The following is a 22,433-nucleotide window of genomic DNA, read 5'->3' as shown; positions in this document are numbered from 1 at the left end:
GGCTGGGCCCGTGAGCCATGGCCGCTGAGCCTGCGCGTCTGGAGCCTGTGCTCCGCAACGGGAGAGGCCACAACAGTGAGAGGCCTGCGTACCGCAAAAAAAAAAAAAAAAAAAAAAAGACCAGGCATATAAACAGGAAAATATGAGCCACAATGAGAAGATAACTTAATTCATCAAAAGTGACCCAGAACTAACACAGATGTTAGAATTAGCAGATAAGGGCTTCAAAGTAGTTATTATAACTGTATTCTCTCTGTTCAGAAAGTTAAGTTCAGACATGCAAACTATAAAAAAAAGACCCAAATTAAATTTCTAGAGATTAAAACTGCAAGGTCTGAGAAAAATAAACTGGATGGAATTAAGAACAGATTAGACACTACAGAACAAAAAATTAGTGAACTTGAAGACGTAACAATAAAAACCACCCAAAATAAAACAGAGAAGAAAAATAAGAAAAAAAGAAAAAGGAACAGAACATCAGTAAGCTGTGAGGCAACTTAGGTTGCCAAATATATGTATAAGTGGAGTCCCTGAAAAAGAGGCAAGAGAGAAAGAGATAAGAGAAGATACTTGAAAAACTAATGGCTGTTAGGGAATGAGAGCTACACCACAACCACAATGGAAAATAATCTGGGCAGTTAACTATTGAAATTTAAGCTACACAAGCATTTTGAACCAGTAATTCCAATATTAAGAAAATACACAAAAATAAATAAAAGTACCAATACATAAGATTCTATATAGAAGATACTTAGCATTGTTTGAATTATCACAAACTGGAAATAACCTTCATCAATAAAGAAATGGTTGTTAAATTACCATAGGCCCATACTAAAAACTATCATAATGAAAAGAATGAATTAGAGCTACATATATTGACCTGAAAAGACATCCATGATATCTATTAAGCAAAAACAGGCAAGTTGCATGGTTACTATATCCATAACATAATTTCATGGTTTAAAAGAGAGAGAAAGAAAGAAAATAAATGCTAAATATTTATGTTTTTATTAGCATAGAAAAATAGTATAGAATACCTTAGAATGGAGGTTGAGATTGAATAGAGGCAGAAGAGAACAGTAATATTTTCTTTATACATATTTATACTGTTTGAATGATTACAATGAGCATGTATTACTTTTGAATAAAAAGTTTAAAAATAAGAAGCACAATAACAACCTGACAATATGTTAGCAATATAACATTGCTACGAGTGCACAAGCATCATAGCAGAATGCACAAATAGGAGAGAGTCCTTTGCCACACAAGTGAAAAATCCATCCCTTTCAAAGACCTTTGGTAAACAACTTTTCATTTGGTCTTTTTCCCTTAAAATCAGGGCTAATACATAAGTCAATTTTAAAGATAAGAAAACTGAAACGTAAGATGTTCAAGGTCACACTCCTTGTTAGCAGTTAAGAAGGAACTGTGATCCACGTGCCCTAGCTTCTACCCTTGTCATCTTCAAGCTGGCTGAAACCCCAGCTTGAACCCTGGGAGTAAGGAAGGGCACAGAAGCTGCCTCAACAACTCAATGAGGAAGAGGAAGGCAGGGGATTCTGCCACCTTCCACCATGCCGACACACATTGGTTTCAGTCCGAGAAGTTCCCCTGTTTTACACACTGAGCTTCTGAGTACCATTTCATTTTTTTAAAGGATTCCAATCCTTACCAAAAAGAAAGTTGGAAAAGCAATGATCAAAAAACTTATATAGGGTCACTTCAATAGCAATAATCCCACCGATAATGTCCAAAAAAAACCCAGAATAGAAACTGGTAAAATATAGGACACAGAATACATCTTTGAATCTCAAATAAGACTATATTCAATCTATTTTTTAAATTTATTTATTTATTTGGCTGTGCTGGGTCTTAGTTGTGGCATTCAGGATCTTTAGTTGCAGCATGTGGGATCGAACCCAGACCCCCTGCATTGGGAGCACAGAGTTCTAACAGCTGGACCACCAGGGAAGTCCCCACATTCAATCTAAATGTTCAGTGATCAATCATTAGAGAAATACAAACCAAAACCACCATGAGGTATCACCTCACACTGGTCAGAATGGCCATAATCAAAAAATCTACAAACAATAAATGCTGGAGAGAGTGTGGAGAAAAGGGAACCCTCCTGCACTGTTGGTGGGAATGTAAATTGATACAGCCACTATGGAGAACGGTATGGAGGTTCCTTAATAAACTAAAAATAGAACTACCATATGACCCAGCAATCCCACTACTGGGGATATACCCTGAGAAAACCATAATTCAAAAAGAGACATGTACCACAATGTTCATTGCAGCACTATTTACAATTGCCAGGACACGGAAGCAACCTAAATGTCCATCAAAAGATGAATAGATAAAGAAGAGGTGGCACATATATACAATGGAATATTATTCAGCCATAAAAAGGAATGAAACTGAGTTATTTGTAATGAGGTGGATGGACCTAGAGTCTGTCATACAGAGTGAAGTAAGTCAGAAAGAGAAAAACAAATACCGTATGCTAACGCACATATATGGAATCTAAAAAAACGGCACTGATGAACCTAGTGGCAGGGCAGGAATAAAGACGCAGACGTGGAGAAGGGACTTGAGAACACAAACGGGGAACGGTAAGCTGGGACAAAGTGAGAGAGTGACATGGACATATGTACACTACCAAATGTAAAATAGATAGCTAGTGGGAAGCTGCTGCATAGCACAAGGAGATCGGCTCGCTGCTTTGTGACGACCTAGAGGGGTGGGATAGGGAGGGTGGGAGGGAGGCTCAAGAGGGAGGCGATGTGGGGATATATATACAAATGTATACTTATAGCTGATTCACTTTGTTGTACAACAGAAACTAACACAACACTGTGAAGCAATTATACTCCAATAAAGACATAAAAATAAATAAATAAATATTCAGTGAGAAATTGTCCCTTTTAAGTTCAGCTAATTCTCATCAATGTTAAGTATGACCTAATTTTTCTAACAATTAAAACCATGAGCCTAGTGAAAGATTACCTAATGTTTCAAGGAAATATGTCCTTAAAAATAAAAGATACACCAGGTACTGTTCTGGGTGCCGGGGACACAATGGACAAAATAAATCCCCAGCCCTCAGGGAGCATCCAACTATACTGGGTGCCACAAACAAATAAATACACAATGCGGGGTATCAACAAGTGACACAAAGAAAAATAAAGCAGTAGGGGCATACAAAGTGATGTGGAAGAAAAGGGGTTGTTATTTCAGAGAAGGTGGTCTGGGAATCCTGTTCCGAAGATGAGACATTTGAGAAGCCACCTGGATGAGGTCTAGAAGAGAATCACGTATGGATCTGGAGCGAGGGTGCTCATGGCAGAAGGAACAGCTTCCATGGTGAAAAGTGGTTAGTAGGTCCAAAAGCAGTAAAAAGGGTAGGATAACTGGAACAGGATGAGCGGGGGATCGGGGAAGAGGTAGGAAAGGGGTTTAGAGAAGTGGGCAGGGGCCCTTACGAGGCACTGCAAAAGCTTTGGATTGTATTCTAAGGTTGGTGGGAAATTCTGAGGGTTTTAAGCAAGGGAAATTTATGTATGATAGTAACTTTCTTTACTCATCTATATTTCAACTGAAATATACATGTCTTCCTGGTGAAAGCAATTGAGTCTCAGGAGATTGAAAGTGTTCTTCTCTTTCCCTGGAAATGTATTACTTGAAGGAAAGACAGCTAAATGGAGTGTCACAGTGTTTAAGATGGGGGGGGGCACTGGGGTCTTGGGTCACCATCTGGCATCTCCTGAGACATGTACCAGACTTGGCTTTTGAAGTTGTAGCCTCCCTTGTTCCCCTATACAATGACTCTCTGTAATTTCTGTGCCCTCGCAGGTACACAAGATTTCATTCTACTGCTCACAAACTCATAAACTCAATGGAGCTGAGGCCCCTTACCACCCTTCCACTACTCCTTTTTTTTTTTTTTAATTTATTATTTATTGGCTGTGTTTGGTCTTCCTTGCTGCGTGCGGGCTCTCTCTAGTTGCGGCGAGCAGGGGCTACTCTTCGTTGTGGTGTGTGGGCTTCTCATTGCGGTTGCTTCTCTTGTTGCAGAGCACAGGCTCTAGGCGTGCAGGCTTCAGTAGTTGCGGCACACGGGCTCAGTAGTTGTGGCTCACGGGCTCTAGCGCGCAGGCTCAGTAGTTGTGGCACACAGGTTTAGTTGCTCTGCAGCATGTGGGATCTTCCCAGACCAGGGCTTGGACCCATGTCCTCTGCATTAGCAGGCAGGTTCTTAACCACTGCACCACCAGGGAAGCCCCCTTCCACTACTCTTGAGCACACAGAAAAAGTAGAGCTCCCTAGGGCAAAGGTGGAACTGGTGAGAATACTGTACAGCCATCCATCACACAAGACCATCCTCTCTTCACTTCCACTGCCACTCTGGCTTTGCTACATCTACGAACACGTCTCAGAAACAGAGCACAGGTCACTTCTGTTCTCAGACTTAGGGTGTTTCTGTTGCTTCATTCAGGGGATGATGGAGGGGCAAGAATTCACACTCCAGGGCTTCCCTGGTGGCGCAGTGGTTGAGACTCCGCCTACCGATGCCGGGGACACGGGTTCGTGCCCCGGTCCGGGAAGATCCCACATGCCGCGGAGCGGCTAGGCCCATGAGCCATGGCCGCTGAGCCTGCGCATCTGGAGCCTGTGCTCCACAACGGGAGAGGCCACATCAGTGAAAGGCCTGCGTATCGTCAAAAAAAAAAAAAAAAGAATTCACACTCTAGCTTAGCCTCTGACTCTCTCCTTCACCCAAACTAGGGAATCTTCCCTAGCATCAGGGCAGGAAAAACACCATTATCCTTTGTTGTTGAAACCCCAAAGCCCTTTCTCTATTTTTTCTGCTGTATTCTCTCTCTTCTGAGCACGAGGTGCCACTGCTTGGATGGGGGGCTAGGCATTAAAGAAGGAATACAAGAAACACACAGATAAAAACTTGGTATCTCAAAATATTATCCCACCACATTTTCAAAAATCTCCCTTTGTTATTTTACTTCTGTAATATCTACCAAGTGCTAGTATGTGCTAAATGTGATGTTTTGATCGGTTTGTAAATTTGGGGCATGTCCTAAAACCATTCACTGTGAGTCACTGCCACCATGATTTTTCCTCTCTCTTCTACGGTAATAAAAAAGGTTAAGCAATAGACCATTAAAATACAAAAAAAACACTAGTTCTTAGTTGTAAGCAACAGATGACCACTTTGGTTGAGTTAAGCAGGAAAGGAATTTATATAATAACACTGAGAGGACTAGAGTTGCAGCCTGGAAGGCTAGGAAGCCAAGATGCCCAACATTGGATCCAACAGTGGATAACAGGTCTGAGGATGCCACCACCTCTCCCACCACGGCACTACTGAAGCCATGCACACACACAAAGGGCAAGAACTGTCACCTGCTTTAGACACTGATGACACAACCTATCCCCACAATGGATTCTGCACAGTCCTTTTTTGCTCAGGTTGCTAGCTTCTGACTCAAAGTCTGGGCCAAAACAAGATCACGTAACACCAAAAAGAAAAGTCTGTGAAAGCACATATCTGACATGAGAGATAGTGCGGAAGAGTTTAGATACTAGGCAACCTAAACGAAAGGACAACAATCCAGCATATGCGTGTTTAAAGAAGACTGTATTCGTGCCAATTCCGGGCATGCCTCAGAGATTCGGAGGGTTCAGCTCCCGACCACCACAATAAAGCAGAATATCACAATAAAGCAAGTCACACAAATTTGGGGGGGACATTAAAAAGTCATATTTACACTATACTGTAGTCTATTCAATGTGCAATAATAGCATTACACCTAAAAAACCATGTAATTTATTGCTAAAACATTCTAACCATCATCTGAGCCTTCAGTGAATACTAATTTTTTTGGCCGGTGGAGGGTCTTGCCTCAATGTCAACGGCGGCTGACTGATCAGGGTGGTGGCTGCTGAGGGCTGGGCAGGCTGCGGCAGTTCCTTAAAATAAGACACCAGTGAAGTCTGCCGCATTGATGAACTCTTCCTTTCACTTGAACACTTAGAGGCCGTTGGAGGGTTACTAACTGGCCTAATTTCGGTATTATTGTGTCTCAAGGAATAGAGAGGCCCAAAGAGTGGGCGAGAGGTGGGGAAACGGACAGTCAGTGGAGCAGTCGGAAGACACACATTTATTAAGTTGGCCGTCTTATATGCGCACGGTTCATGGCACCCCGAAGATCACTGACCACAGATCACCATAACAAACATAATAATCACAGAAAAGTTTGAAATATTGCAAGAATTACCAAAATGTGACATAGAGACACTAAGTGAGCAAATGTTGTTAGAAAAATGTCACTGATAGACTTGCTCTATATAGGGTTACCTTCAATTTGTTAAAAAAAAAAAAAAAAAGCAGTTATCTGTCAAACACAATAAAGCAAAAAGCAATAAAATGAAGTCTGCTTGTACTGTTACAATTAACTTATCACCTTTTAGTTCACATAATCACAAACAGGTATATCTTTTCTCAACTACCCTATCATAACCCAGCTTTAAACTTCTTTATTTCGGCATATTCTCAACTGTTTTAAACACATCTAATATCAAAACATTAAGCTGAATATTATAAAACTGCCATTTTTATTGCTCAAAAACAGCCAAATATTGGCAACGTCTGATGGTTTAACATATACCATAATGGACTAACTTACTAAATCCCTAAAATTTGACTAAAGAGATTAGGGCTTATCTTCTAAGTGTTCAAGTATTTGAAGAATTATCACATAGAAGAGCTTCGGATGGCAACTTAGCAATGTGTTCACACCAACCCTCAAAATAGAAATGGCTAGAAAGTGTCAAAGGTAAAATTCATTTGTTAAGTTATTTACTGAGCAGTTCTCCTATGTGCCAGGTACAATATGTCCTGAAGACAGCAAACAGTCCCTGCTTTTATGGAGTTTATAGTCTCATGGGACAGATTTTAGCCCAAGAAGGAGAAAGACAAAGTTTAGAATTATCAGAAAACACAAGAGATATAAGGAAAGGAGCTTTGTTAACAGAAATCAAAATAGTAGGTATTTTAATGTTCATTACTATCTACATTTGTTTTTACATATTATTTTATTTGCTATATCAATATTATTATAAATTGATTCTAAAGAAACAACATTTTCTGATTTACTGGCTTCAGTTACATCAAATTTTGATCCAAGAGTTCTCATTATTCACTGGGCCTGAACTCTTTGATGATGGATATCTATCCACAATACCGGTTTAAATAATTTGTCACAAAGCACATTTCATTTTTATTACTGTGTTTTTCCAGCAGAGTATATTCTCTAGCTACATAGAAATATGGGGAACAAATGTCACCTTCATTTGGGAAAGTTATTTCTTAGGACTGACTCTATATTCCTAATATAATCTATAAGTATAATCTATTGCTTAGCCAGAATACTGGGTAATGGTTATAGAAATATCATTCTTGAGATCAGAAAAATTCTTGCTAGTGTAAAAACCACATGTCATTTTTCATCTATGTTAACTCATGTTCTGGAAGAGAAACTTATGACTATTTTAATAAATTGTTCAATTCCTCCTAGTACCAAAGACATTCTTTCAAGCGCTAAATAGAAAAGCACATAGCAAATACATCAGATATCCTTCAAAAGTCATCTACGAATGCTCCCTAAATAATATAATTCACCTCATATTTAAAGAAGCAAATTGTCTGAAGAACAATTTCTTAATGTATATTTTAAACACAAGGAGACTTGGCTGTATAAAAGAACATCAAAATGAATAATAAAGAGACAATACTTTTATAATCCTAAGTAATACAATTTTATCTATTTTTAACTTTTTATTTTTTGTATTTATTCAATTCCTTCCCATACCTGAAAAGAAGCAGTGTAACTGGAGCATACTGAGGGAGAAGAGAGAAGCAGGGTAAGACAGGAGACCTCAGCAGGAGACCAGAACACAAGGATACCGTGGGCCATAGCAAGGAGTCTGGAAAGTTGTGATAGACAGCTATACCCAGCTATACTCAGAGTCATTCTGGCAGATGAAGAGTCAAAGATTTCACTATGCTTACAAACTGCTGGAGCGGAGTATAGGAGGCTACTGTCAAAGAAGTCAAGGGATTTCAAGAAAAGGAACAGTTGTAATGGTAGTAGTCGGGGGGGTAATTATTATTATTATTATTATTAATGATAATAGCTATCATCTATTTAACACTGTACATGTGCCCAATACTATACCAAAGCACTTCATGTATATTATCTCATTTTGTTTTGAGAATAGTTTCTATTATGTTTGTTTTACAAATAAGGAAATTAAGTAAGGAATTAGATAGATTGCTTAAAGTCACCCAGCTGGTCACAGGCTGTGTTGTGGGTCAGGGAGCAGGCCGGCAATCAGCTCTGACTGACCCCATAGCTCACTGTGAGCCAGGATGGTTGGATGGCTGTGCTCACAGTGCTGCAGCAAGAGAGCGAACAAAGCCCTCAATGCCCAGGAGGAAATATTCAGACAACAGCAGAAAGGAGCGGTAGAGGGTAACAAAACCTGACACCATGAACCACCAATAAAAAAAGGCTTTTGTGTGAGGGCAAAACAGGGCCAAAGCAAGAAAGAACTAAGAGAAAGTGGGTGACATTTCTGGGTCCCATGGTGTGAGGCATTTGGTACAGCGAGGAAGCTATGATCTCAGACTGGAGCCAGGCTTCAGCTTAGGCTGGAAGGTAGAGGGGGTGCTCCCGGACACTGGTTAGGAGTCCCGTTGTTCATTTACAGTGTAACAGACCAGCATAGTGATTATGAACACAGGATCCGGTGGGAGTGGCAAGATGGGTGAAGGAGGTCAAAAGATGCAAACAGCCACTTATTAAAAAAAAAGTCCTGGGTATGTAATGTACACCACGCTGCCCATACTTAATAATACTGTCTTGCATATTTGAAGGCTGTTAAAAGAGTAAATCTTAAACATTCTCATCACAAGAAAAAAAATTTTATAACTATGTGTGCTGACGGATGTTAACTAGATTTACTGTGGTGATCATTTTGCAGTATATACAAATATCAAATCATTATGTTGAACACCAGAAACAAATATAATGTTATAAATCAATTATAGCTCAATTAAAAAAAAAATCTAACAAGAGGGAAATAGTAAAATAAATTATAATGCAACAGAATATTATACAACCAGTAAAAGTAATGCTTTCGGAGACTGTTTCATGACAATGATAATGGTAGCTAACATTTCTTAACTGGGCATTTATTCTGTACCAAATATTCTTCTTTATGTAGACTGTATATCACACATACGTTATAATACATAATACTGTTAAAAAAAGAACACAGGTTTGTCACTTCATGCCTCGCGATACTGCAGTGCTTATGTTCAAGTGACCCTGATTTTACTTAATAATGGCCTCAAAGTGCCAGAGGAGTGACACTGGCAATTCAGATACGCCAAAGAGAAGGCGTAAAGTGCTTCCCTGAAGTGAAAAGATGAAATTTCTCTGCCAAGGAAAGTAAGAAAATCATGTGTTGAGGTTGCTGAGATCTGCGTAGATCCATGTGCCTTCCCTTCAACATCCCTGGTGGAAAGTCCAGGTTATTTGTAAGAAGACAGTAGAGAAGGAGGGAGAAGCAGAGTGCAGATCAAAAGGCTTCCAAAAGAAAGGAGCTGCAAGGAATATTCTATACAACCTCAGCATGTTCTAGCTTTTCTGGGTGGCTGACAGAGTCTTGGTACTCCAGCAGAGGGTTAGGCCTGAGTCTCCGAGGTGGGAGAGAAGAGTTCAGGACATTGGTCCACCAGAGACCTCCTGGCCCCATGTAATATCAAACAGTGAAAGCTCTCCCACAGATCTCCATCTCAATGCTAAGACCCAGCTCCACTCAACGACCAGCAAGCTATAATGCTGGACATTCTATGCCAAACAACTAGCAAGTCAGGAACACAACCCCAGCCATTAGCAGAGAGGCTGCCTAAAATCATAATAAGTTCACAGACACCCCAAAACACAACACCGGACATGGTCCTGCCCTCCAGAAAGACAAGATCCAGCCTCATCCACCAGAACACAGGCACCAGTCCCCTCCAAGAGGAAGCCTACACAACCCACTGAAACAAACTTACCCACTGGGGACAGACACCAAAAACAAAGGGAACTACGAACCTGCAACCTGCAGAAAGGAGACACCAAACACAGTAAGCTAAGCAAAATGAGAAGACAGAGAAATACACAGCAGATGAAGGAGCAAGGTAAATATCACCAGACCAAACAAATGAAGAGGAAATAGTCTACCTGAAAAAGAATTCAGAGTAATGATAGCAAAGATGATCCAAAATCTTAAAAATAGAATGGAGGAAATACATGAAACGTTTAACAAGGACCTAGAAGAAGAGCAAACAAACAATGATGAACAACACAATAAATGAAATTTAAAACTCTCTAGAAGGAATCAATAGGAGAATAACTGAGGTAGAAGAATGGATAAGTGACCTGGAGGATAAAATACTGGAAATAACCACTGCACAGCAGAATAAAGAAAAAAAAAATGAAAAGAATTGACGACAGTTTCAGAGACCTCGGGGACAACATTAAACGCACCAACATTCGAATAATAGGGGTCCCAGAAGAAGAGAAAAAAAAGGGACTGAGAAAATATTTAAAGAGACTGTAGTTGAAAACTACTGTTTCCTTTCCTAATGTGGGAAAGGAAACAGTCAATCAAGTCCAGGAAGCACAGAGAGTCTCATACAGGATAAATTCAAGGAGAAACATGCCAAGACACATATTAATCAACTATCAAAAATTAAATACAAAGAAAAAATATTAAAAGCAGCAAAGGAAAAGCAACAAATAACGTACAAGGGAATCCCCATGAGGTTAACAGCTGATCTTTCAGCAGAAACTCTGCAAGCCAGAAGGGACTGGCAGGACAAATTTAAAGTGATGAAAGGGAAAAACCTACAACCAAGATTACTCTGCTCAGCAAGGATCTCATTCAGATTCGATGGAGAAATTAAAACCTTTACAGATAAGCAAAAGCTAAGAGAATTCAGCGCCACCAAATCAACTTTACAACAACTCCTAAAGGAACTTCTCTAGGCAGGAAACACAAGAGAAGGAAAAGACCTACAATAACAAACCCAAAACAATTAAGAAAATGGTAATAGGAACACACATATCAATAACTACCTTAAATGTAAATGGATTAAATGCTCCAACCAAAAGACATAGACTGGTTGAATGGATACTAAAACAAGACCCGTATATATGCTGTCTACAGGAGGCCGACGTCAAACCTAGGGCCACATACAGACTGAAAGTGAGGGTATGGAAAAAGATATTCCATGCCAATGGAAATCTAAAGAAAGCTGGAGTGACAAAACAGACTTTAAAATAAACACTATCACAAGAGACAAAGAAGGACACTACATAATGATCAAGGGATCAATCCAAGAAAAAGATATAACAATTGTAAATATTTATGCACCCAAAACAGGAGCACCTCAATACTTAAGGCAACTGCTAACAGCCATAAAGGGGGAAATGGACAGTAACACAATCATAGTAGGGGACTTTAAGACCCCACTTTCACCAATGGACAGATCATCCAAAATGAAAATAAATAAGGAAACACAAGCTTTAAATGACATATTAAACAAGATGGACTTAACTGATATTTATAGGACATTCCATCCAAAAGCAACAGAATATACTTTCCTCTCAAGTGCTCATGGAACCTTCTCCAGGACAGATAATATCTTGGGTGACAAATCAAGCCTTGGTTAATTTAAGAAAACTGAAACCATATCAAGTACCTTTTCTGACCACGAGGCTATGAGACTAGACATCAATTACAGGAAAAAATCTGTAAAAAATACAAACACATGGAGGCTAAAAACTACAGTACTAAACAACCAACAAATCACTGAAGAAATCAAAGAGGAATTCAAAAAATACCTAGAAGCAAATGACAATGAAAACACGACGACCCAAAACCTATGGGATACAGCAAAAGCAGTTCTAAGAAGGAACTGCACAGCAATACAATCCTACCTCAAGAAACAAGTAACATCTCAAATAAACAACCTAACCTTACATCTAAAGCAATTAGAGAAAGAAGAACAAAAAAACCCCAAAGTTAGCAGAAGGAAAGAAATCATACAGATAAGATCAGAAATAAATGAAAAAGAAACGAAGGAGGAACTTCCCTGGTGGTGCAGTGGTTAAGAATCCACATGCCAATGCAGGGGACACGGGTTCGAGCCCTGGTCCAGGAAGATCCCACATGCCGCAGAGCAACTAAGCCCATGTGCCATAATTACCGAGCCTGTGAGCAACAACTACTGAGCCTGGGAGCCACAACTACTGGAGCCCACGTGCCTAGAGCCGGTGCTCCACAACAAGAGAAGCCATTGCCATGAGAAGCCCATGCACCGCAACAAGGAGTGGACCCCACTCACCGCAACTAGAGAAATCCTGCACACAGCAACGAAGACCCCATGCAGCCAAAAATAAATAAGTTAAATTAAAAAAAGAAATGAAGGAAACAATAGCAAAGATCAATAAAACTAAAAGCCGGCTCTTTGAGAAGATAAACAAAATTGATAAACCTTTAGCCAGACTCATCAAGAAAAAAAGGGAGAAGACTCAAATCAATAGAATTAGAAATGAAAAAAGAGAAGTAACAACTGACACTGCAGAAATACAAAGGATCATGAGAGATTACTACAAGCAACTCTATGCCAATAAAATGGACAACCTGGAAGAAATGAACAAACTCTTAGTAAAGCACAACCTCCCAAGACTGACCCAGGAAGAAATGGAAAATATAAACAGGCCATTCACAAGCACTGAAGTTGAAACTGTGATTAAAAATCTTCCAACAAACAAAAGCCCAGGACCCAGGCTTCACAGGCGAATTCTATCAAACATTTAGAGAAGAGCTAACACTTATCCTTCTCAAACTCTTCCAAAACACAGCAGAAGGAGGAACACTCCCAAACTCACTCTACAAGGCCACCATCACCCTGATACCAAAAATGGACAAAGATGCCTCAAAAAGAGAAAACTACCGACCAACATCACTGATGAACATAGATGCAAAAATCCTCAACAAAATACTAGCAAACAGAATCCACAGCTCATTAAAAGGATCATACACCATGATCAAGTGGGGTTTATCCCAGGAATGCAAGGATTCTTCAGTATATGCAAATCAATAAATGTGATAAACCATATTAACAACTTGAAGGAGAAAAACCATATGATAAACTCAATAGATGCAGAAAAAGCTTTCGACAAAATTCAACACCTATTTATGATAAAAACTTTCCAGAAAGTAGGCATAGAGGGAACTTACCTCAACATAATAAAGGCCATATATGACAAACCCACAGCCAACATCGTTCTCAATGGTGAAAAACTGAAACCACTTCCACTAAGATCAGGAACAAGCCAAGGCTGCCCACTCTCACCACTATTATTCAACATAGTTTTGGAAGTTTTAGCCACAGCAATCAGAGAAGAAAAAGAAATAAAAGGAATCCAAATCGGAAAAGAAGTAAAACTGTCACTGTTTGCAGATGACATGATACTATACATAGAGAATCCCAAAGATACTACCAGAAAACTACTAGAGCTGATCAATGAATTTGGTAAAATAGCAGGATATAAAATTAATGCACAGAAATCTCTTGCATACACTAATGATGAAAAATCTGAAAGAGAAATTAAGGAAACACTCCCATTTACCTCTGCAATAAAAAGAATAAAATACCTAGGAAGAAACCTACCTAAGGAGACAAAAGACCTGTATTCAGAAAACTGTAAGACACTGATGAAAGAAATTAAAGATGATACAAACAGATGGAGAGATATACCATGTTCTTGGACTGGAAGAATCAACACTGTGAAAATGAATATACTACCCAAAGCAATCTACAGATTCAATGCAATTCCTATCAAACTACCAATGGCATTTTTTACAGAACGAGAAAAAAACATTTCACAACTTGTATGGAAACACAAAGGACCACAAATAGCCAAAGCAAACTTGAGAAAGAAAAACGGAGCTGGAGGAATCAGGCTCCCTGACTTCAGACTATACTACGAAGCTACAGTAATCAAGACAGTATGGTACTGGCACAAAAACAGAAATATAGATCAATGCAACAGGATAGAAAGACCAGAGATAAACCAACAAACATACGGTCACCTTACTGTTTTTAAAGGAGGCAAGAATATACAATGGAGAAAAGACAGTCTCTTCAATAAGTGGTGTTGGGAAAACTGGACAGCTACATATAAAAGAATGAAATTAGAACACTCCTTAACACCATACACAAAAATAAACTCAAAATGGATTAAAGACCTCAGTGTAAGGCCAGACACTATAAAACTCTTTTCTGTTGTTGTTTTTTGTTTTTGTTTTTTTGCGGTATGCAGGCCTCTCACTGTTGTGGCCTCTCCCATTGTGGAGCACAGCCTCCGGATGCACAGGCTCAGCGGCCATGGCTCATGGGCCCAGCTGCTCCGTGGCATGTGGTATCTTCCCGGACCGGGACACGAACCCGTGTCCCCTGAATCGGCAGGCAGACTCTCAACCACTGCACCACCAGGGAAGCCCACTATAAAACTCATAATGGAAAACATAGGCAGAACACTCTATGACATAAATCACAGCAAGATCCTTTTAGACCCACCTCCTAGAGAAATGGAAACAAAAATAAACAAATGGGACCTCATGAAACTTCAAAGCTTTTGCACAGCAAAGGAAACCATAAACAAGATAAAAAGACAACCCTCAGAATGGGAAAAAATATTTGCAAGTGAAGCAGCTGACAAAGGATTAATCTCCAAAATATACAGGCAGCTCATGCAGCTCAGTATCAAAAAAACAAAGAACCCAATCCAAAAATGGGCAGAAGATCTAAATAGACATTTCTCCAAAGAAGATTTACAGATTGCCAACAAACACATGAAGGGATGCTCAACGTCACCAATCATTAGAGAAATGCAAATCAAAACTACAATGAGGAATTTCCTGGTGGCGCAGTGGTTAAGAATCCACCTGCCAATGCAGGGGTCATGGGTTCAAGCCCTGGTCCAGGAAGATCCCACATGCCGTGGAGCAACTAAGCCCGTGAGCCACAGTTACTGAGCCTGAGCTCTAGAGCCCGTGAGCCACAGCTACTGAGCCCGCATGCCACAACTACCGAAGCCCGCGCACCACGCCTGGAGCCCGTGTTCCGCAATAAGAGAAGCCGCCACAATGAGAAGCCCGCACACCGCAGCGAAGAGTAGCCCCCGCTCACTGCAACTAGAAAAAGCCCGTGTGCAGCAATAAAGACCCAATGCAGCCAAAAATTAATTAATTAATTAATTTTTAAAAAAAACTACAATGAGGTATCACCTCACACCAGTCAGAATGGCCATCATCAAAAAATTTACAAACAATAAATGCTGGAGAGGGTATGGAGAAAAGGGAACCCTGTTGCACTGTTAGTGGGAATGTAAATTGATACAGCTACTATGGAGAACAGTATGGAGGTTGCTCAAGAAACTAAAAATAGAACTACCATAAGACCCAGCAATCCCACTACTGGGCATATACCCTGAGAAAACCATAATTCAAAGAGTCTTGTACCACAATGTTCATTGCAGCTCTATTTACAATAGCCAGGACATGGAAGCAACCTAAGTGTCCACTGACAGATGAATGGATAAAGAAGATGTGGCACATATATACAATGGAATATTGCTCAGCCATAAGGAGGAACGAAACTGAGTTATTTGTAGTGAAGTGGATGGACCTCAAGTCTCTCATACAGAGTGAATTAAGTCAGAAAGAGAAAAACAAATACCGTATGCTAACACATATATATGGAATCTTAAAAAAAAAAAAAAGGTTCTGAAGAACTTAGGGGCAGGACAGCAAAAAAGACACAGACATAGAGAATGGACCTGAGGACACGGGAAGGGGAGAAGGGTAAGCTGGGACGAAGTGACAGAGTGGCGTGGACATATATACACTACCAAATGTAAAACAGATAGCTAGTGGGAAGCAGCCTCATAGCACAGGGAGATCAGCTCGGTGCTTTGTGACCACCTAGAGGGGTGGGATAGGGAGGGTGGGAGGGAGACGCAAGAGGGTGGAGATATGGGGATATATGTATATGTATAGCTGATTCACTTTTTATACTGCAGAAACTAGCACACCATTTTAAAGCAATTATACTCCAACAAAGATGTTAAAAAAAAAAAAAAGGAACACAGAATAAGGAGCCAGACTGCCTGGATTTGCGTCCTGGCTCTACCACTTACTAACAAATTATTTAGCCTCTTTTGCCTCAGATTCCCAACTGTAAAACGGGGGTGATGACAATCATCTCTGTCTCACATAGTTGTTAAGATTGAAAGGGTTAACATTTGTAAGATGATTAGAATAATATGCAGCATAAAGTAAATCCATTTAAGTGTTTGACTGAAAATCAAGTAAAATAAAAGATATAGGGAATATGCTACCCCAAAATGTGCCACTTGGGCATAAGACATATTTTGAGCTAGAGACAAAGAGAATCAATAGATGCAAAAAGAAACTTTCCCAGAGCTTCCCTTGTCTGACCAAAAGCAGACACTTGTGAAAAATGAGGACTGCCAAAAGTCCCCTCTCCTGGGGAATTTGTATGGCCAAGGTGGACCTATACACACAAACCTTACTCCATTAGAGCCCCCCCCCCAGTCTGCCCGCCCTGAAAGCTTAAAACCCTTTTCCTTTGTCTTGTCACTTCTCTACAAATTTATTATTCTTCTGTTAAGATGCTATATGAGCCCACATTCTAGCCACCCCCGTGAGTTACTCTTTATTGAGGTTTCACCCATGTGATGTGTACTGGACACATTACTAAACTCTTTGCTTTTCCCTTGTTAATCTGTTGTCAGTCTAAGTCTACAGGGTCCCTGGGGGAGAATCTAGGAGGGTAGAAGGAAAAACAATTTGTCCCTATACGGGACAATGGAAAGGGTAAAAAGAGAGGTGAGAGGGGAGAAGTATGAGGATTTGTGCCTGAGGGCCTGCACAGAGGCAGGGCGTGCAACAAGAGGCTCTGAGGGCCCTCTAGGGAGCGGGGCTGTGATTCAGACATTCTGGCTGGGGAGAAAAGCTTGTCTTTGCTTAGTTCTAAATGATGTGTGGCTAAGGTGTGCTGATGTCTCTGAAGACAGCTTAGTCCAGCCATTAAGGGGAAGGGTCAGCAGGCTGCTGGGATGCCCATCTGCCGGTGGTGGTTAGAAGTGCAAGAGCAGAACAGCTTAGAAAAAGGCCCGAAGATACCAGCAACTGAACAGAATCCCCACAAGGAGCAGAAACACAGGGCATATAACTCTCCATCTTTTGGGGAACATGACGGTCATAATAAGAGAAAGAGTAATGTTCAAATGAACACCCTGAAAACCTTTCATTTTTCCTTTTATGAGATAAATGCACTTGGAATCTTTTATCATGCTAAACAAGCACATTTTTCTCATTTAAAAAAAAAGATTTGCAAGGACTATTATAATCCCAGCAGGCTAAATTTTTAGCAATCTCTCAATCTAATACACTTCTTAACAAAATTACATTTCACACAAAAAAATGAATGAAATCACATTCATTTCTATGCAAAAAGCTTCCAGTGCAATTTCATCACTGTAAAATGTGGAGAAATGACATGTAAATGCCTAATTTTCAATACCTTCTTAGCTCTATGAGCTGTTGTGTACTGCTTGGAAAGCAGAAGGTGCTTTTTATTCTGGAAAAACAGGATCACTCAAGGTCAAGGTAGTAAGCTGAGACACAGTCTTTGGCTGCTGTATACCAGCTCCCTCAAGTGGCTACCACCATAAACCTACATGTACACAGTGCGCAAAAATGGGCGTGGTCTCTTTTTGTTTCTATTTTCATTACACTAGGAGGTGGATCGAAAAAGATCTTGCTGTGATTTATGTCAGAGAGTGTTCTTCCTATGTTTTCCTCTAAGAGTTTCATAGTGTCCAGTCTTACATTTAGGTCTCTAATCCATTTTGAGTTTATTTTTTGTGTATGGTGTTAGGGAGTGTTCTAATTTCATTCTTTTATATGTAGCTGTCCAGTTTTCCCAGCACCACTTATTGAAGAGACTGTCTTTTCTCCATTGTATATTCTTGCCTCCTTTATCAAAGATAAGGTGACCATATGTGTGTGGGTTTATCTCTGGGCTTTCAATCCTGTTCCATTGATCTATATTTCTGTTTTTGTGCCAGTACCATACTGTCTTGATTACTGTAGCTCTGTAGCATAGTCTGAAGTCAGGGAGCCTGATTCCTCCAGCTCCTTTTTTCCTTCTCAAGATTGCTTTGGCTATTCATGGTCTTTTGTGTTTCCGTACAATAGCCAGGAAACGGAAGCAACCTAAATGTCCACTGACAGAGGAATGAATAAAGAAGATGTGGGGGCTTCCCTGGTGGCACAGTGGTTGAGAGTCCGCCTGCTGATGCAGGGGACACGGGTTCGTGCTCCAGTCCAGGAAGATACCACATGCCACAAAGCGGCTGGGCCCATGAGCCACGGCCGCTGAGCCTGCGCGTCCAGAGCCTGTGCTCCGCAACGGGAGAGGCCACAACAGTGAGAGGCCCACGTACCGCAAGAAAAAAAAAAGAAGATGTGGTACATTTATACAATGGATTATTATTCAGTCATAAAAAAGGATGAAATAATTCCATTTACAGCAACATGCATGGACCTAGAGATTGTCATACTGAGTGAAGTCAGACAGAGAAAGACAAATACCATATGATATCACCTATATGTGGAATCTAGAAAAATGGTACAAATGAACTTACTTACAAAACAGAAATGGAGTCACAGATTTAGAAAACAAACTTATTGTTACCAAGTGGGAAAGAGGTGGGGAGGGATAAATTGGGAGATTGGGATTGACATATACACACTACTATATATAAAATAGATAACTAATCTTTACAAAGGCTGCAAATGAACTTATCTACAAAACAGAAATAGAGTTACAGATGTAGAAAATAAACTTACAGTTACGGGGTGGGGGAGGGATAAACTGGAAGACTAGGATTGACACATACACACTACTATATATAAAACAGATAACTAATACCTACTGTATAGCACAGGGAACTCTACTCAACACTCTCTAATGGCCTATATGGGAAACGAACCTAAAAAAGAGTGGATATATGTATATGTATATCAGATTCATCTTGCTGTACACCTAAAACTAACACAACATTGTAAATCAACTATATCCCAATAAAAATTATTAAAGAAAAAAAAAGATGGGCGTGGTCTCTTCAGCCCACAGGCATCTACCAAAAATAACAGTTACTACCAAAAATAACAGTTACTAACTCATCAATTCAGACTTTATTAGTTCAAAATGCATACTAATTTTCTTCAATATTACACATTAATTCTAAATTACTCTTTACCCTGTAAATTTTCAATAATGAGTTCAAATATTAGTATCTAAAATTCAGTCCTTTTTTCGTAACAACTGTGAAATATATTAAGAATTTGTTTCTTTTAACTTGAAAATTGAAAAACTCTATGAAAATTAGGTAAATCAGACTATTCATGAACTATAATTTTCAACTATTTTTCAAGTTAGTTTAATTTCATAACATATACTTAAACTTAACTTCTTTATCAACACTTTAATAATTAAAGTTATGTTCTTTAAAAATTTTTCCTGGGCTGCTGCCGGTTCCGCCGCGCTCCAGGTATCTTTTTCTGAATGCAAGCTGCCTCATCGTATGTTTCAAGGATGGCTCTTCCTATCATTGTAAAATGGGGCAGACAGGAATATTCAGTGACCACACTTTCAGAAGATGATACTGTGCTAGATCTCAATTTCTCAAGACCCTTACAGGAGTGTTACCAAAATGTCAGAAGTTACCTGGACTCAAAGTTAAAGGCAAACCTGCAGAAAATGATGTTAAGCTTGGAGCTCTCAAACTGAAACCAAATACTAAAATCATGATGATGGGAACTCATGAGGAGAGCTTGGAAGATGCCTTAGGTCCACCTCCTGACAATGATGATGTTGTTAACGACTCTGATATTGAAGATGAAGTAGTTGAAGCAGAAAATAGGGAGGAAAACCTACTGAAAATTTCCCACAGAGTAAAAGAGTACAAAGTGGAAATTTTGAATCCTCCCAGGGAAGGGAAAAAACCTTTGGTACTAGGTGTTGATTATATATTATTTGACCATAGTCTCTTGTGCAGATACTGGGATAGAATTAATGTGGCCATATCTTCATGAATTCCTAACATCTGCATATGAGGATTATGACATTGTTATCTGATCTGAAGTGGATTGAAGCTAAAATGAAAGAGCTGGGAGTGAGTACAAATGCAAATTACAAGATTATCTTCATGTTGGACAGTGCTGCTATGATAACAGTGCATACTCCAAGGAGAGGATTAATAGATGTAAAGCCTCTTGGTGTTATATGGGGAAAGTTTTCAGAGTTTTACAGCAAAAAAACCCATCATGTTTGATGACATAGGAAGAAATTTTCTAATGAACCCACAGAATGGACTAAAGCTAAGACCTTTTATGAAAGCACACTTAAATCGAGATAAAGACAAAGAACTTTTAAAATTAACCTAGTACCTCAAGGAAATAGCAAAGTTAGATGACTTTTTGGACCTAAATCACAAATATTGGGAAAGGTATCTCTCAAAGAAGCAAGGACAGTAGTTACAAGCTATACTGGCAGTTACTGAAGATGCTTGAGATCCATGAATTTCTTTTCACTTTTATGCTAAAGATCATTATGATAGTGCTGGACATTGCAGTAAATACCAGACTGCTTATACTTGGTCTTCCAGTTTTTTGTAAATTTAATTTTATATTTTTTGAAGATCATAGCGATATGCGAAAAAAAAAAAAAGAAAACCTTTTTCCCCCTGTATGAATATACTGTAACTCCTGAAAAACATTTTCTCCAGCATAGAGTACTGAGTTTTTTTCCACACACACACACACAAAAAGTGGACAAAAACGTATACTTAACAATGTCATTTTGTGACTTTGGAAACAAGTATGTCTTGTGTTTTTGTCTCACTGTGTTTTTATCTAAGCCCAAACCCAACCTGAAAATACTATTTTTAAAACCAAAATAAGAAAAGTTTTTAGTAAGAAACCTAGTTTGGTATGCTTAAAACCAGAGAGTTTTTCTTATTCCTTCCCACTAGCTATTCCTTTGTCATAAACACAATTTCTCTTATTACTTCACTACTTAACATCTCTAAATTCTGAGCTGTCTCAGTTTGGTGTGTATGTGTGTCAGTGTTCTTTAAACAAAACTGGAAAATGTCTGCTCTGATAGATATGTCATAGTGTGACAAACAGAAAACATGAGAATGAGGAATGAAACTAAGGAACAAGACTGTGTTTCTTTGTGCTAGCCAAGTAGAAGCACTCCTGCCTAAACCCACTGTCCTAAAAGCAGTTAAAGGCAGTACATTTTGAAATGGGACGTATCACTGGTTCCGCCCTAAAAAGCATGAACAAAAAGTTTTTGTCCTGTTCCAGCTCTGTCTTCTCTAAGTGCAAACACTGTGTTGCAGTGAAAATATCTAGCCATAAGATTAAAAAGAAAAATTTATTTGCAATGCTTATGCCTGTAGATGTGTAATATGACCACTGTTTTGTGTTGACAGTATTGCTTTATACAGTTTTCTATCTGAAAGGAATCTGATTCTTTCAAATAAATACGGTACGTATTGTTCTTACGGGAGACTATTTCAGTGATGTAAACAATAAATTCCTTTTCTTAAAAAAAAAAATTTCCTTCTTTCGATTAAGTCAACTAGCTCTGCCTCCTTTATGTTGAACAAATAAGAGTTTAATATTCTTGTATAAGCATACACATATACATAGTTTATAACAATGATCTAAGAAATGTATTACCCTGGTCAATGGAATATATTCTTCTAAAATTTGTAATATATTTGAAAAAGTTTATAAAATATGACACAAAAACAAATGACATTATTTTACTGATCCTGTTGGACTAAAGCAATGAGGCATTCTTTTAAAAATAAATCTAATGAAGTAAAATATTAACAAAAATTCCATGTATTGAACATCTGGACTATCTGAACTCTACACAAATTGAGGCTCAACTAAACTTCACTGAAATTTTCCATATACATTTTCAAATATTTAGATTTCTTATAAAATTGCATAAAAACTATAATCCAGGGAATTCCCTGGCGGTCCAGTGGTTAGGACTCCGTGCTTCCACTGCAGGAGGCACGGGTTCGATCCCTGGTGGGGAACTAAGATCCCACATGCTGCAGGACGCAGCTAAAAAAAATTAAAAAATAAAAAACATAATCCAAAACAACAATATA

At 39.2% G+C, this 22,433-nt stretch overlaps 1 protein-coding gene and 1 pseudogene across 4 annotated transcripts in view; one reads left to right on the top strand and one right to left on the bottom strand.

The window, feature by feature from the left end:
• Positions 1–22,433, bottom strand: part of AKAP7 (A-kinase anchoring protein 7) — a 140,629-nt gene that overhangs the window by 80,441 nt on the left and 37,755 nt on the right. The window lies entirely within an intron of this gene.
• LOC115851451 (ubiquitin-like domain-containing CTD phosphatase 1 pseudogene) lies at positions 19,832–20,807 on the top strand (annotated as a pseudogene).

The sequence above is a fragment of the Globicephala melas genome, chromosome 14 (genome assembly GCF_963455315.2).
Source record: "Globicephala melas chromosome 14, mGloMel1.2, whole genome shotgun sequence".
NCBI classification, from domain to species: Eukaryota; Metazoa; Chordata; class Mammalia; order Artiodactyla; family Delphinidae; genus Globicephala; species Globicephala melas.
This window is presented reverse-complemented; position numbering and strand designations above follow the sequence as displayed.